Genomic DNA, 14,385 nt, shown 5'->3' on the forward strand with positions numbered 1-14,385 from the left:
TCGTTTCGACCTAGAGAGCAGTGGTGCAGAGTAGAGAGGCGAAGAGTGCAGTGCCCTAGAGGAGAGTGCAGTGCCCTAGAGGAGAGTGCAGTGCCCTAGAGGAGAGTAGAGTGCAGTGGCCTAGAGGAGAGTGCAGTGCCCTAGAGTAGAGTGCAGTGGCCTAGAGGAGAGTGCAGTGCCCTAGAGTAGAGTGCAGTGGCCTAGAGGAGAGTGCAGTGCCCTAGAGTAGAGTGCAGTGCCCTAGAGGAGAGTGCAGTGCCCTAGAGGAGAGTGCAGTGCCCTAGAGGAGAGTGCAGTGCCCTAGAGGAGAGTGCAGTGCCCTAGAGGAGAGTGCAGTGCCCTAGAGGAGAGTGCAGTGCCCTAGAGGAGAGTAGAGTGCAGTGGCCTAGAGGAGAGTGCAGTGCCCTAGAGTAGAGTGCAGTGGTGAAGAGTAGAGTGCAGTGGCGTAGAGTTCAGAGGCAAACAGTGCAGTGCCCTAGAGTAGAGTGCAGTGGTGCAGAGTAGAGTGCAGTGCCGTAGGTTAGAGTGCAGTGGCGTAGAGTTCAGTGGTGCAGAGTACAGTGACGTAGAGTGCAGTGGCGCAGAGTACAGTGGCATAAAGTGCAGTGGTGCAGAGTAGAGTGCAGTGCCATAGGTTAGAGTGCAGTGGCATAGAGTTCAGTGGTGCAGAGTACAGTGACGTAGAGTGCAGTGCCCTAGAGTAGAGTGCAGTGCCCTGGAGTAGAGTGCAGTGGCCCAGAGTGGAGTGAAGTGGTGCAGAGTAGAGTGCAGTGGCGTAGAGTTCAGAGGCAAACAGTGCAGTGCCCTAGAGTAGAGTGCAGTGGCCTAGAGTAGAGTGCAGTGCCGTAGGTTAGAGTGCAGTGGTGCAGAGTAGAGTGCAGTGCCCTGGAGTAGAGTGCAGTGCCCTGGAGTAGAGTGCAGTGGCCCAGAGCAGAGTACAGAGACGTAGAGTTCAGTGGTGCGGAGTAAAGTGGTGGTGTAGAGTAGAGTAGAGTGGCATACATTGCAGTGGAGCAGAGTAGAGTGCAGCGAAGTAGAAGGGTGCAGAGTGTATTTGCATACAGTTCAGTTGAGCACAGTGCAGTGGCATAGAGTTCAGTGATGCAGATTTGAGTGCAGTGACGTACAATAGATTGGTGCAGGGTGCAGTGGTTTAGAGTGCAGTGGCATAGATTAGAGTGCCGTGGCATAGATTAGAGTGCCGTGGCATAGATTAGAGTGCCGTGGCATAGATGAGAGTGCAGTGGCATAGATGAGAGTGCAGTGGCATAGATGAGAGTGCAGTGGCATAGATGAGAGTGCAGTGGCATAGATGAGCGTGCAGTGGCATAGATGAGCGTGCAGTGGCATAGATGAGCGTGCAGCGGCATAGATTAGAGTGCAGCAGCATAGATTAGAGTGCAGCAGCATAGATTAGCGTGCAGCAGCATAGATTAGAGTGCAGCAGCATAGATTAGCGTGCAGCAGCATAGATTAGCGTGCAGCAGCATAGATTAGCGCGCAGCAGCATAGATTAGCGTGCAGCAGCATAGATTAGCGTGCAGCAGCATAGATTAGAGTGCAGCGGCATAGATTAGCGTGCAGTGGCATAGATGAGAGTGCAGTCAGGTACAACTTTTACAGGGTGCCAAATATCTGAAGAGAAGCCCCTCTCGTGGGATTTGTCAATGTTTCACGGGCGCTGGACTGATGAGGGCTGTATTTTGGGCAAAGAAGAACGCAGCAGAATCAAAGTTTTACTCCATAAATGATATTTGGGGACAAGAAATGCTGCTGCAGCGTTCTTTACTCGGAAGGCCTGCAGAGTCACAGTCACACTTTGTAGTACAAGGATCGTGTATTCTGTGCCACAGCGTACAGTGACGCTGCCATAGATGTGCCGATTCCCTTACATTGTTGGGCAGGAGGGTGAGAGGGCAAAAGAGCAACGTGGAAGTGGGGGCGGTGGGTGGAAGGGAATAAAACATACGTGGACCTGGATATGGGGTATGGACTGAAAACACAAGCACTCATATGGAGTGCATGAACACAATAAAAAACAGCTACACAAGCGGAAGGAGTGGAATGACAATTACTTGGTTCATGCTCCGGGGGCGGGCCAAACACAAGAAGAGAACATGATGCATGCATGCCGTGACAAACCGGAATGAAGCAAATGAAAGCGACACTGCAGCGAGCCAATGGTAAGCTATGGGCGTGCTGTAAGCCCACTGGGTGTGAACAACATGTCTTGCAGACAGAGTGCAATCGCTGTCCAGGTGGAACCTACAAACACCCTGTGAAACCAGCTATGCTCTCAACCAATTTCAATTCTCCCTACCTGGCTGGGGCCGGAGCAATGACGTTAACCTGATGACTTCACATCTCATATCATCTTTCGTTCCAATCTGGCTTCTTTCTCCGGAAGAGTGATACGAGCCATTCTAGTCACTATCGAAAGGAACCACATGTATCCCTGGATGAAGGGCAACCCCAATAACATCGGAAATCCCTGCGTCAACCACCGACTACTCACACCCAAAATAGAAGGAACGGGCCCCATTTGCAGAATTTACCCACCATGAATTGGGTGTCCTGGTTCTGGGATGATCAGCACTGGGTAGAAATAGATTACGGCCTCTGGTCAAAGCATTTTTGTAAATATGTTAAAAAAATGGAAATGGGGTGATCCCTCAGGGACCCTGTATTTTAAAGCAGTTGGGGAGGAGGTCAAATGTCTCATCTTGACTAATCTGAACTCAATAAATAAAGACACTTTAAAGATAATCACTATGCCTTCAATCTCACAAAAAAACGTGGTTTTATCCATTTAAAGTCACCCAGAGTCCGGATAAAATCTGGGTAATAGGACGGACTGAAAATAAAAATAATTAAACAACTATTTAATAGGTTTTAAGTTTCCAATTCAATTGTGAAGGATGGCTTCTAATAAACGTTAAAGAAAAGTAACTTTTAGAAAGCTACCATTTTCATGCCGGAAGTTCCTTAAGGCTAATACGTATTCAATCTCCACCTTCTTCAAGCCAGTGATTAGCATTTGAAAAGTTGAGAACAGAGTGTGAAATGGCTCAACGACAAGGGATGCTTCTCGGCGTTAGTCCTGGTGAAATCCTCCATGATGTGACTTACAAACTTTTCTGGAAATTGTGCTGCTTCCTGCAGGGCAAACCGGCAAGTTGAATCCAACTGGCAATGTGATGTCGGGGGCTGTGGTTCGGCAGCAGTTGGGTGATAGCCTATGGTTTGTTTACCAAAAAGTTCTGAAAAACATTTCTACGTGTCCACTTTGGAAATCTAGAGGAGGAGAGCGGACACTAACACCAGCTAAAGATCCAGAACCCTTTGGGTACCACTAGGTTAGGGTGACCAGACGTCCCGGTTTTCCCCGGACGGTCCGGGGTTTTGGTGAAATGTCCCGGTGTCCCGACACTTTTCTCTAACTTGGAGAAATGTCCGGGTTTTTGGGTAGTGCCTGGGTTATTTAAAGAAATGTCCCGGTTTTTCAGCAAGGGTCAGGTGAACCTGCAACTTAACTAGTTTTGTGCAGGCTCACATTGCGACCCGCCCTCCAGGAAACGGCGGCAGAAGTTCAGTTCTTTACCTCTCCTGCTGTGCAGCTCCGCCTCACTTGAGCAGCACAGCAGGATTTAATGAGGTGTGAATCAGGGCTGCAGAGGCCACAGGGCAAGGCCAGGCCCAGCAGTAGCTGGACCCTGGTGCTCTTGACAGAACGGGAGGTAATGTGAAAATACATTTCTTTAAAGGAGCACAAATATATATGTTTGTGTTCTTAAAAAAAATTATTTATATATACATATATTTATATATACATGCATTTATATATACATGTGTGTGTATGTGTATATATATATATATATATATATATATATATATATCCCTGAAACCTAACATAACATTTAGTCCTTTTTCTATGTTTGTGCCCGTCCCGGTTTTTAATTTAGAAAATCTGGTCACCCTACACTAGGTGCATTAGGACTCAATTTTTTCGAAGGACCCTGCTGGTGGCTTCTCCCAGGAGCCACCTGCGGATTACAGGGAAAATCCATTCAGGACTGGTTAGCTGGGCTCTTTGTTGCAGGCTTCTTGCAGCTTTTGTGATACTGGGGCTTAGCAGGAGGAAAGCCAACTAGCTCTTGGAATCCATTCTTCTGTCCTGCGTTAAAGTGAGGCACAGGGTCAAGACTGATTTGCATATAGAGAACTGGGGTGGCTTAGTGAGCTAAAGAATGTTAATGTTAATGACACTTATAGAGCGCAACAGCTACCCGTAGGTGTCCTGATGATGGATTAAACCCAGATCAGTTGACTGGGCCGTGGGAGTGCTTGCAATGTTCAACGCTCCGTCCATCATCCCCTTTTGTACCGCTTTGTTCGCCCTAAGTGTGGCAGGGTATGCTCAGACGTGAGTCCCTTGCTCACTTTGCCACTGGATTCAAGCTAGCCTGGCTGATGCCGGCTGATTAGCCAGAAACCGGTCCCAGGATGCTTGTTTCAGGTCCAGGGAAGACATGGCTTGGCAGTTCGGGCTGGACTGTTCCCAGGAGGCACAGGGTCAAGACTGATTTGCATATGGCCATGTCTGAACTGGGGTGGCGAAGTGAACTAAAGAATGGTGATGGATTCAACCCAGATCAGTTGACTGGGGGTGAGTTTCTGAAAAGTTGCAGCGCTCCGTCCATCATCTCCTTGTGTTTGCGGGGTTAAAGTGAGAAGAGGACCATCCCAATGGTGATTCTCTCCACAGGTCAAACAGCAGGCTCACTCCTCCTCCTGGGTTCAAGTCCTTCGGTTCAGCCCTCCCTTTTACCACAGAGTCAGCAGAGTTCTGAGAAAGGTAATTAGGAGGGGGGGGGGCACGTTTCTGCCTTACACTAGCTTTTTGGGTCAAACATGCCGTCGAGCTCTGGGACCTGCTCAACGCAACCTCCCCAGACGTTGCCTTCCTGACAGAGACCTGGTTGAACAACTCCGCCGCACCAGACTTCGCCATAGCCATCCCAGACGGCTACAAGATCACCCGCAGAGACCGCACCAACAGAGTCGGAGGAGGAATTGCCATAGTCCATAAGAACAGCATCAGGATCTCAACTAGCACCGACGACGCGCTCCGCACCGCTCAACACATGCATTTCAGATCCACACAGACCCCAACTCCACCCTCAGAGGCACCCTCGTCTACCGACCCCCCAGACCCTGCCCCCAGTTCAGCGACGCCATCGCCGACTTTATCAGCACACATACCCTGACCTCCACCGACAACATCCTCCTCGGAGACCTGAACTTTCACCTTGAGAACAACAATGACAACAGCTCCACAACCCTGATCGATAACCTCGCCAACCTTTGACTGAAGCAACTCGTCACAACGCCCACTCACTCCTCCGGCCACAGGCTCGACCCAGTCTTCTCCTCAAGCCCGCACGTCTCCATCAGCCACACCACCGAACTCCTCTGGACCGACCACCGCTGCATCCACTTCACCTTCTAGAAACCCACCACACACCACCACACCCAACAGATCCCCCACCGCCACTGGAGCAAAATTACCAAAGACCAACTACATGCAAACCTCACTCTCAGCCCACCCACCGAACCCTCCAACACAGACGTCGCTGCCCACAGCCTCAGACGCTGGATCGAGGACTACACCCTCGCCCCTCTGAAGGAACCCCCCCCACAGAGACACCAGCAAGAGGGCCAGCTGGTTCACTCCAGAACTCCCAGCAAGCCTGCCAGAAAGTAGAGAAGAAATGGCACAGAGAACAAACTCGGGACAGCCACGCAGCACACAAGGACGCCGGCCGCAACCACCACCATCAACTCATCAGGGCTGCCAAGAAGACCTCCTTCAAAGACCGGCTCGACAACAATGCACATGACAGCAAGGAGCTCTTCAACATCATGAAGGAACTCTCCAACCCCAGCTCCAACAACATCCCGCCGTCGCAAGCCCTGTGTGACTCCCTCGCCACCTTCTTCCACGGCAAGATAGCAGACATCCACAACAGCTTCAACACCCAGACAGCCCTAACAGACAGCAACACAACAGACCTTCCGTACATCATCGACTCCGACCCCCTTCTAAACTGGACCAGCGTGAGTGTCGATGACCCCATCAAGAACATGAGCACAATCCACTCCGGCTCTCCATCAGACCCATTCCCGCAACAAGTCTTCAACAAAGCAAGCAGCTCCATTGCACCCCACCTACGCAACGTCTTTAATCTCTCCCTTGAGACCACAACCTTCCCAGAGAGCTGGAAACACGCAGAGATCATCGCCCTACTCAAAAAACCCAACGCAGACCCAAGAGACATCAAGAACTTCCGACCCATATCTCTGTTCCCCTTTCTGGCCAAGGTCATCGAGAAAATCGATAACAGACAGCTAACCCGATACCTCGAAGAGAACAGAATCCTGGACCCTTCCCAGTCAGGGTCCCGCAGCAACCACAGCACCGAGACTGCCCTCATCGCTGCCACCGAAGACATTTGGACCATGCTGGACAATGGCAAGACCGCAGCACTCATCCTCCTAGACCTCTCTGCTGCCTTCGACACAGTCTGCCACCGCACACTACGCGCACGCCTCCACGCCGCAGGGATCCGAGACAAGGGTCTGGATTGGACTGATAGAGCAAGATTTCGCATCGCGACTTGCTCGAGTCAAGAACCTCGAAAATCTATTATAATCTCGTAACTTCAATTGTTTGTTTTACTAATTTCATGTATTTTTAATATGCGTGGGTATCATAGAGACGCTTGCCTATGTGTTCTACTAATACGATTAATCCTTGTCCCTAAAAATGGCCGCTGCTTGGCTTTTCATTTCTGCGCATGCGTAAGGCATAGTCAGCTGACATGACGCAGTCCGAATTCGAGAGGGAAAAGGCGCGCATGCGTAATAGCAATAACGTGCTGAAGCTTTGTGCTGCTGCTCCTGTGATGTTATTCGTTGCACTTATTCACTAATGCATAGTATATTTTTATAATGATGAAACTAAAGTACGAACTTATAACATGTAATACATTCATTTATTTCTATGTATTAATTTGTTTTCGCTTACTTTTCATGTATCCTCGGCACTGAGGGGTGATGGGGCTGGGGAGTCCATCTTGGAGGGTATTTCTGCGCAGAATCACTCGATGGTGCGGTGGCATTGAAACCAAGCCAAAGAAGGTTGATGCCAGAGCCTGCCTGGGAACGTGCACCTTCACCCAGCAAGAGCATCTAGATTGTACCCTATTGTATCAAATTGTATTCTTTCCATTGTAGTCCCTGCAACTTCTCGTGGGAACCCCAATCTTGCTAGGCGGCACCCTAGGATGCTAAGTAGGGCTTGTAATAGTCTGTTCTGATTGGTGTGTTAACCAAATCCTACCTTAGGACCAATCAAAATTTGGGAATTCTGACACTTTGCAACATTGGGGTTGGTACCCTGTCCCAAAACAGTATATCTAGCCTGGGTTCACCTAGTGAAGTTGTCCGACTTGTCTGAATAGCTGACCTGTCACTGACCCAACGCACTCAATAGGTGACTGAAGATACAGAGTACTGCGGAGCACTCTGTCCAAAATTGACCATAGACTAAAGTTTTACTAAACCTTAAAAGTGCTGGCGGAGCACTTTGCTGGGAGTTCGCTGACCCAATCGGGGTGCTGATTGATAGCTGCAGAGAGGGTGGAGCGCAGGCGTTGCTTCCGAACTGCGGGTGCTGATCGTGTCCTGGTGGTCCTGTCCTGATCCTAATCTGAGGGTTTCCCGTCCTGTCCTGGTGTCCATTCTGCACCGGCTGTCCATTGAGGGGTATCCTTCCTTGAGGGTTTCCTGTCCTTAACTGACCCGTGGCCAGGGTTTGGTTTTTCACACCAGTCTAGGTAAATATCGCTCTAAATCTCTTGAAAACTGCACCTTTCTATTTTTCTGTCTTTGCTTCAATAAAGACATATCTTTGCATATTATTGGGACATTTGTAGAGCGCTGCGTTACGCACACCGGCGTGTCCACGCGCTATAAGTTTTCCATGCTTTCTGCAACCCATTGCATCTCATGAAACGTATGCATTTATTTTCATAGCGTGTTCCTATGTTGCCCTTCCTTTTACAAAATCATTTTTTCCATTTGCAGTTTATATCTTGTTTGATGTGTGCTATAAAATGTTCTCTCTAAACTGAATGAAGAGATTTTCTGAAATTATAGCGTGTCCTATTTTACGTTAACCGAATTGTTTAGATTTCTAAAGTTTTCCCAATTCCTAGCATAAATGATACTTGCCCTAGTTATTTCTTCATCACCCGTGTTCACTCTGTCATGATTAGTTTACTAGCTTAGCAGGTTCCCAGTCGCATTTCTCTTGAAATCCAAATGTTGTTTTTTTTTAACTGACTATCTGCTCAATGTAAGTTGGATTTTCACACTGATTGAACTTTAGATAAAACTCTATAAAACTTCTAGTTGTCCGTGGTCATTTTATGAAAGTAAAGTCATTTATTGAAGTGTATATTTTTTTGCTGCCTTTCCTTTGACAGCTAGCTCCCTGATCCATTGTGGTCATAGGTACCCGTAACGGTGGATGGTAAGTCGGGTACACTAGAAATAATCGAAAGGAATCCCACAATTATTGGTAGTAGATTGTGACGTCATCCGATCAATGTATCTGGTGATTTGAAATATATGGGCCCGAAGCGGCGAAATTATTGGTCGGGTGACCCGCGATCTCTAGCAGGACCACATCCTTCCTCTCCGGCAGAACCCAGAACGCCCACCTCCCCCCGTTCCATCCCGAAGCCTCTGAGATCATCTGCAGCGTACTACAAGGATCCTCCCTCAGCCAGACACTGTTCAATATTTACATGGCCCCGCTCACACACGTCGCCCGGCAGCACGACCTCAACATAATCTCCTACGCCGATGACACTTAACTGATCCTCTCCCTCACCAAGGACCCCATCATCGACAAAGCCAACCTCCGTGAAGGAATGCAGGACGTCACCGACTGAATGAAGATCAGCCGTCTGAAGCTGAACTCGGACAAGACGGAGGTCCTCACCCCCGGCTCCAAACTTTCAGCCTGTGGTGACTCCTGGTGGCCAACGGCACTGGGGGCAGCCCCGACCTCCACCAACCACGCACGCAATCTGGGAATCATTCTCGACTCAACGCTCTCAATGACCAAGCAAATCAACACCGTCTCCTCCTCCTGCTTCAACACCCTCTGCATGCTCCGCAAGATCTACAGATGGATTCCGACAGATACAAGAAAAACAGTCACCCGGGCACTCGTCAGCAGCAGACTCGACTACGGAAACACCCTCCACGCGGGAGCCCCGACCAAGCTCATCAATTGACTACAACACATCCAAAACGCAGCGGCATGACTGATCCTCGATGTACCACGACACGGCCACATCACCCCCCACCTGAGATACCTGCACTGGCTCCCCGTCAACAAGAGGATATCCTTCAAGCTCCTCATCCACGCACACAAGGCACTCCACAAGACCGGCCCAGCCTACCTCAGACGGCTCTCCTACACTCCCAACCGCCAACTATGCTTCGCCGACCTCTCACTCGTCATCGTCCCGCGGATTCGAAGAACAACCACCAATGGGAGATCCTTCTCCCACCTCGCCGCCAAGACATGGAACACCCTCCCACTGAGCCTACCACAGACCCAAGACCTGCTGACCTTCCGGAGGATACTCAAGACCTGGCTGTTCGATCAGTAGCGCCCCCCCCTCCCAGCGCCTTGAGACCCTAGTGGGTATGCAGTGTGTGGTAAATGAAAGATGCCAAGTCCACTTAGTAGTAAGATCCTTTATTGCAGGTTCCTTCCAGGTTAGACAGACAGGTTAAGATTGTAAGTAGATAGATAGAAAACCCCACCAGGAGCTCGCTGTTGGTAGCTCAGCCTCAGGTGACCAACTGCCACAATAGGTAATAGAAAGGTACAGTGAGCTAGAGTGACAGCCTGACATTCTATGATGTCATAGATATAGTTGTACTGTCTAGCCAGAGAGGAACAGTGAAGATAGTATTTACTACACAGTGCGCTTTACTGACTGATTGAGGGGCAAGAATCAATTTAAAATGACAGGTTCAGCAACAGTAGCCCATTTTTTCCATTCTGAGCGTCAGACCCCTCCCCAGCCCTCCCCTCAGCCTCTCTCCGAGGGGTCATGAGAGGTCGCATGTAGGGTTACAGGTTCTTTATTTGCGCAGGATCTTGTATGCACGCTATCTTCATGTATGTGTTGGATCTGCAGTTTGTACCTCCTTTTATTTTAGTAGTTTTGTATAGCGCTAGCTCGACCCGTAGGTATCAGAGCGCTCTACACACACATCCTTGAGTGCCGGACACAGACAATGGCGGCTCGGACTCACGGAGGAGGGGGGGGCGCCCCCAGCGGGGGTCCTACTTCAGCTTGAAATAAAGTGAACAGAAATCTCCACAAGTCTGCCGTGATGGATGCTGCCTTTTCAGAGGGTCAGCCCGCCCCCCCCCCCCCGTCTGTCTCCGGGGGTCAGACACCCCAAGACCTCCCAACCCAAACCGAGCCCCCCCCCCCCCCGCTGCTTCCGGATCAGGTGCAGTGACATCTTGCAGAAGTTGAACCCCCTCCCTGGACACCAGCCCCCCCCCCCCCCCCCCCCGCTCACCTCGGGGGGCCACGGGGACCCCGATCACGGCCCAGAGGGCGCCTGGGACGGGCCGAACTCACAACAATGAAGTCCGAGGCCCCCTGCTCAACATCCGGTACAGAGGCTCCTCCTCCCGTCCTGCATCCGTCACCATGGAGACCAAGGATGCTCGCAGCATCCGTCGCCATGGAGACGTCCTGGCAGCATCCCGTCACCATGGAGACGCCCCGGATCCAGCCCACCATGGCACGGGGCCTCCATCCTCTCGGAGACCGTGGGGTCCTGGCAGCACCCGGTGCCCCCCCCCCCTCCCATCAGGAAACGGTCGCCATGGAGACAGGGCCCAACATCCGGACCCTCCATCGCACCTGGAACCCAAGAGGCACTGGCAGCATCCGTTGCTATGGAGACCAAGGGTCCTCAGCATCCGTCACCATGGAGACGTCCTGGCAGCATCCCGGTCCGCCCACCCTAGCCTGATTCGGTCACCATGGAAACGAAAGGCGCGCCCAGCATCAGCACCCCTCCATCCCATCCGGTGGCTGCCGGGGGAGCAGCAGATGGTCTCGATACATCGAGGCCTCCCCATCCCATCCTGCACCCGTCTCCATGGGTCAGGAGAGTCCACTCATCCCATCATGCACCCGTCTCCGTGGGGCAGGAGAGTCCACTCATCCCATCATGCACCCGTCTCCGTGGGGCAGGAGAGTCCACTCATCCCACCCTGCACCCGTCTCCGTGGGGCAGGAGAGTCCACTCATCCCATCATGCACCCGTCTCCGTGGGGCAGGAGAGTCCACTCATCCCATCCTGCACCGTCTCCGTGGGGCAGGAGAGTCCACTCATCCCACCCTGCACCCGTCTCCATGGAGCAGGAGAGTCCACTCATCCCATCCTGTACCCGTCTCCGTGGGGCAGGAGAGTCCACTCATCCCATCCTGCACCGTCTCCGTGGGGCAGGAGAGTCCACTCATCCCATCCTGTACCCGTCTCCATGGGGCAGGAGAGTCCACTCATCCCACCCTGCACCGTCTCCGTGGGGCAGGAGAGTCCACTCATCCCATCCTGTACCCGTCTCCATGGGGCAGGAGAGTCCACTCATCCCACCCTGCACCGTCTCCGTGGGGCAGGAGAGTCCACTCATCCCATCCTGCACCCGTCTCCGTGGGGCAGGAGAGTCCACTCATCCCATCCTGCACCGTCTCCGTGGGGCAGGAGAGTCCACTCATCCCACCCTGCACCCGTCTCCATGGAGCAGGAGAGTCCACTCATCCCATCCTGTACCCGTCTCCGTGGGGCAGGAGAGTCCACTCATCCCATCCTGCACCGTCTCCGTGGGGCAGGAGAGTCCACTCATCCCATCCTGTACCCGTCTCCATGGGGCAGGAGAGTCCACTCATCCCACCCTGCACCGTCTCCGTGGGGCAGGAGAGTCCACTCATCCCACCCTGCACCCGTCTCCATGGAGCAGGAGAGTCCACTCATCCCATCCTGTACCCGTCTCCGTGGGGCAGGAGAGTCCACTCATCCCATCCTGCACCGTCTCCGTGGGGCAGGAGAGTCCACTCATCCCATCCTGTACCCGTCTCCGTGGGGCAGGAGAGTCCACTCATCCCATCCTGCACCGTCTCCGTGGGCCAGGAGAGTCCACTCATCCCATCCTGCACCCGTCTCCGTGGGGCAGGAGAGTCCACTCATCCCATCATGCACCCGTCTCCGTGGGGTAGGAGAGTCCACCCATCCCATCATGCACCCGTCTCCATGGGGCAGGAGAGTCCACTCATCCCACCCTGCACCCGTCTCCATGGGGCAGGAGAGTCCACTCATCCCATCCTGCACCCGTCTCCGTGGGGCAGGAGAGTCCACTCATCCCATCATGCACCCGTCTCCGTGGGGCAGGAGAGTCCACTCATCCCACCCTGCACCCGTCTCCGTGGGGTAGGAGAGTCCACTCATCCCACCCTGCACCCGTCTCCGTGGGGTAGGAGAGTCCACTCATCCCATCCTGCACCCGTCTCCGTGGGGCAGGAGAGTCCATCCATCCCACCATGCACCCGTCTCCGTGGGGCAGGAGAGTCCACTCATCCCATCCTGCACCCGTCTCCGTGGGGCAGGAGAGTCCATCCATCCCACCATGCACCCGTCTCCGTGGGGCAGGAGAGTCCATCCATCCCATCATGCACCCGTCTCCGTGGGGCAGGAGAGTCCACTCATCCCATCCTGCACCGTCTCCATGGGGCAGGAGAGTCCACCCATCCCACCATGCACCCGTCTCCATGGGGCAGGAGAGTCCACTCATCCCATCATGCACCCGTCTCCGTGGGGCAGGAGAGTCCACTCATCCCATCCTGCACCCGTCTCCATGGGGCAGGAGAGTCCACCCATCCCATCATGCACCCGTCTCCATGGGGCAGGAGAGTCCACTCATCCCATCATGCACCCGTCTCCGTGGGGCAGGAGAGTCCACTCATCCCATCCTGCACCCGTCTCCGTGGGGCAGGAGAGTCCACTCATCCCATCATGCACCCGTCTCCATGGGGCAGGAGAGTCCACCCATCCCATCATGCACCCGTCTCCATGGGGCAGGAGAGTCCATCCATTCCATCCTGCACCCGTCTCCATGGGGCAGGAAAGTCCATCCATCCCATCCTGCACCCGTCTCCATGGGGCAGGAGAGTCCATCCATCCCACCATGCACCCGTCTCCGTGGGGCAGGAGAGTCCACTCATCCCATCATGCACCCGTCTCCATGGGGCAGGAGAGTCCACCCATCCCATCATGCACCCGTCTCCATGGGGCAGGAGAGTCCACCCATCCCATCATGCACCCGTCTCCGACCCGTGAGCCCCTCTACAGCACCCTGTGGCTAAGACGATGCAAAGTGTGCCCATTCAATCTTTGGCCTCACTGTAAGAGTAAGTTTTAGAGCCGTCATCAGCCGGCGTGCTCAGTCGGTCTGTGGCCTCTCAGTAGAGCGGATCGGACAACTCTTGTGATCGAGAAACGCAAGGTTCCAGGACAGAGCAGACCGCTGTACAGACAGACCGTGTAGCAAAACAACTCTCTCGTCATATCAAGGACAATGATCTTCTTGACAATTGTCAGCCCGGCTTCATGCAAAACTGCAGCACTGAAACAGCCCTACTGCAAGTGGTTGATGACGCGCTGAGGATACTCGATTCGGGGGGGGTCAATCAATCAATCAAGAGCATTTGTATAGCGCACTACTCACCCGGAGGGTCTCAAGGCGCTGGGGGGGGTGGGGGGGGTCCGCTACTGCTCGAATAGCTAGGTCTTGAGCTGCTTTCTGAAGGCGAGGTGGTCCTGGGTCAGGCGGAGGTGGGTCGGAAGGGAGTTCCAAGTCTTGGCGGCCAGGTAGGAGAAGGACCTTCCTCCTGTGGTGGCTCTTCGGATGCGGGGGACGGCGGCGAGGGCGTGGCTGGTCGATCGAAGCTGGCGCGTGGGAGCGTAGAAGTTGAGGCGGCTGTTGAGGTATCCTGGTCCTTGGTTGTGTAAGGCTTTGTGTGCGTGGGTGAGGAGTTGGAAGGTGATTCTCTTGTTGACCGGGAGCCAGTGCAGGTCTCTCAGGTGTCCGGAGATGTGGCTGCGGCGGGGGATGTCCAGGATGAGTCGTGCTGAGGTGTTCTGGATCCGCTGGAGTCTCTTCTGGAGTTTGGCGGTGGTTCCGGCGTAGAGGGAGTTGCCGTAGTCCAGACGGCTGGT

General features: G+C 53.1%; 1 protein-coding gene across 2 annotated transcripts in view; it reads right to left on the reverse strand.

The window, feature by feature from the left end:
- ZYX (zyxin) overlaps positions 1-14,385 on the reverse strand; it is a 180,835-nt gene that overhangs the window by 98,031 nt on the left and 68,419 nt on the right. The gene's annotated exons all lie outside the window — the stretch shown is intronic.

Source organism: Lissotriton helveticus, chromosome 7 (assembly GCF_964261635.1).
Source record: "Lissotriton helveticus chromosome 7, aLisHel1.1, whole genome shotgun sequence".
Classification (NCBI taxonomy): Eukaryota; Metazoa; Chordata; class Amphibia; order Caudata; family Salamandridae; genus Lissotriton; species Lissotriton helveticus.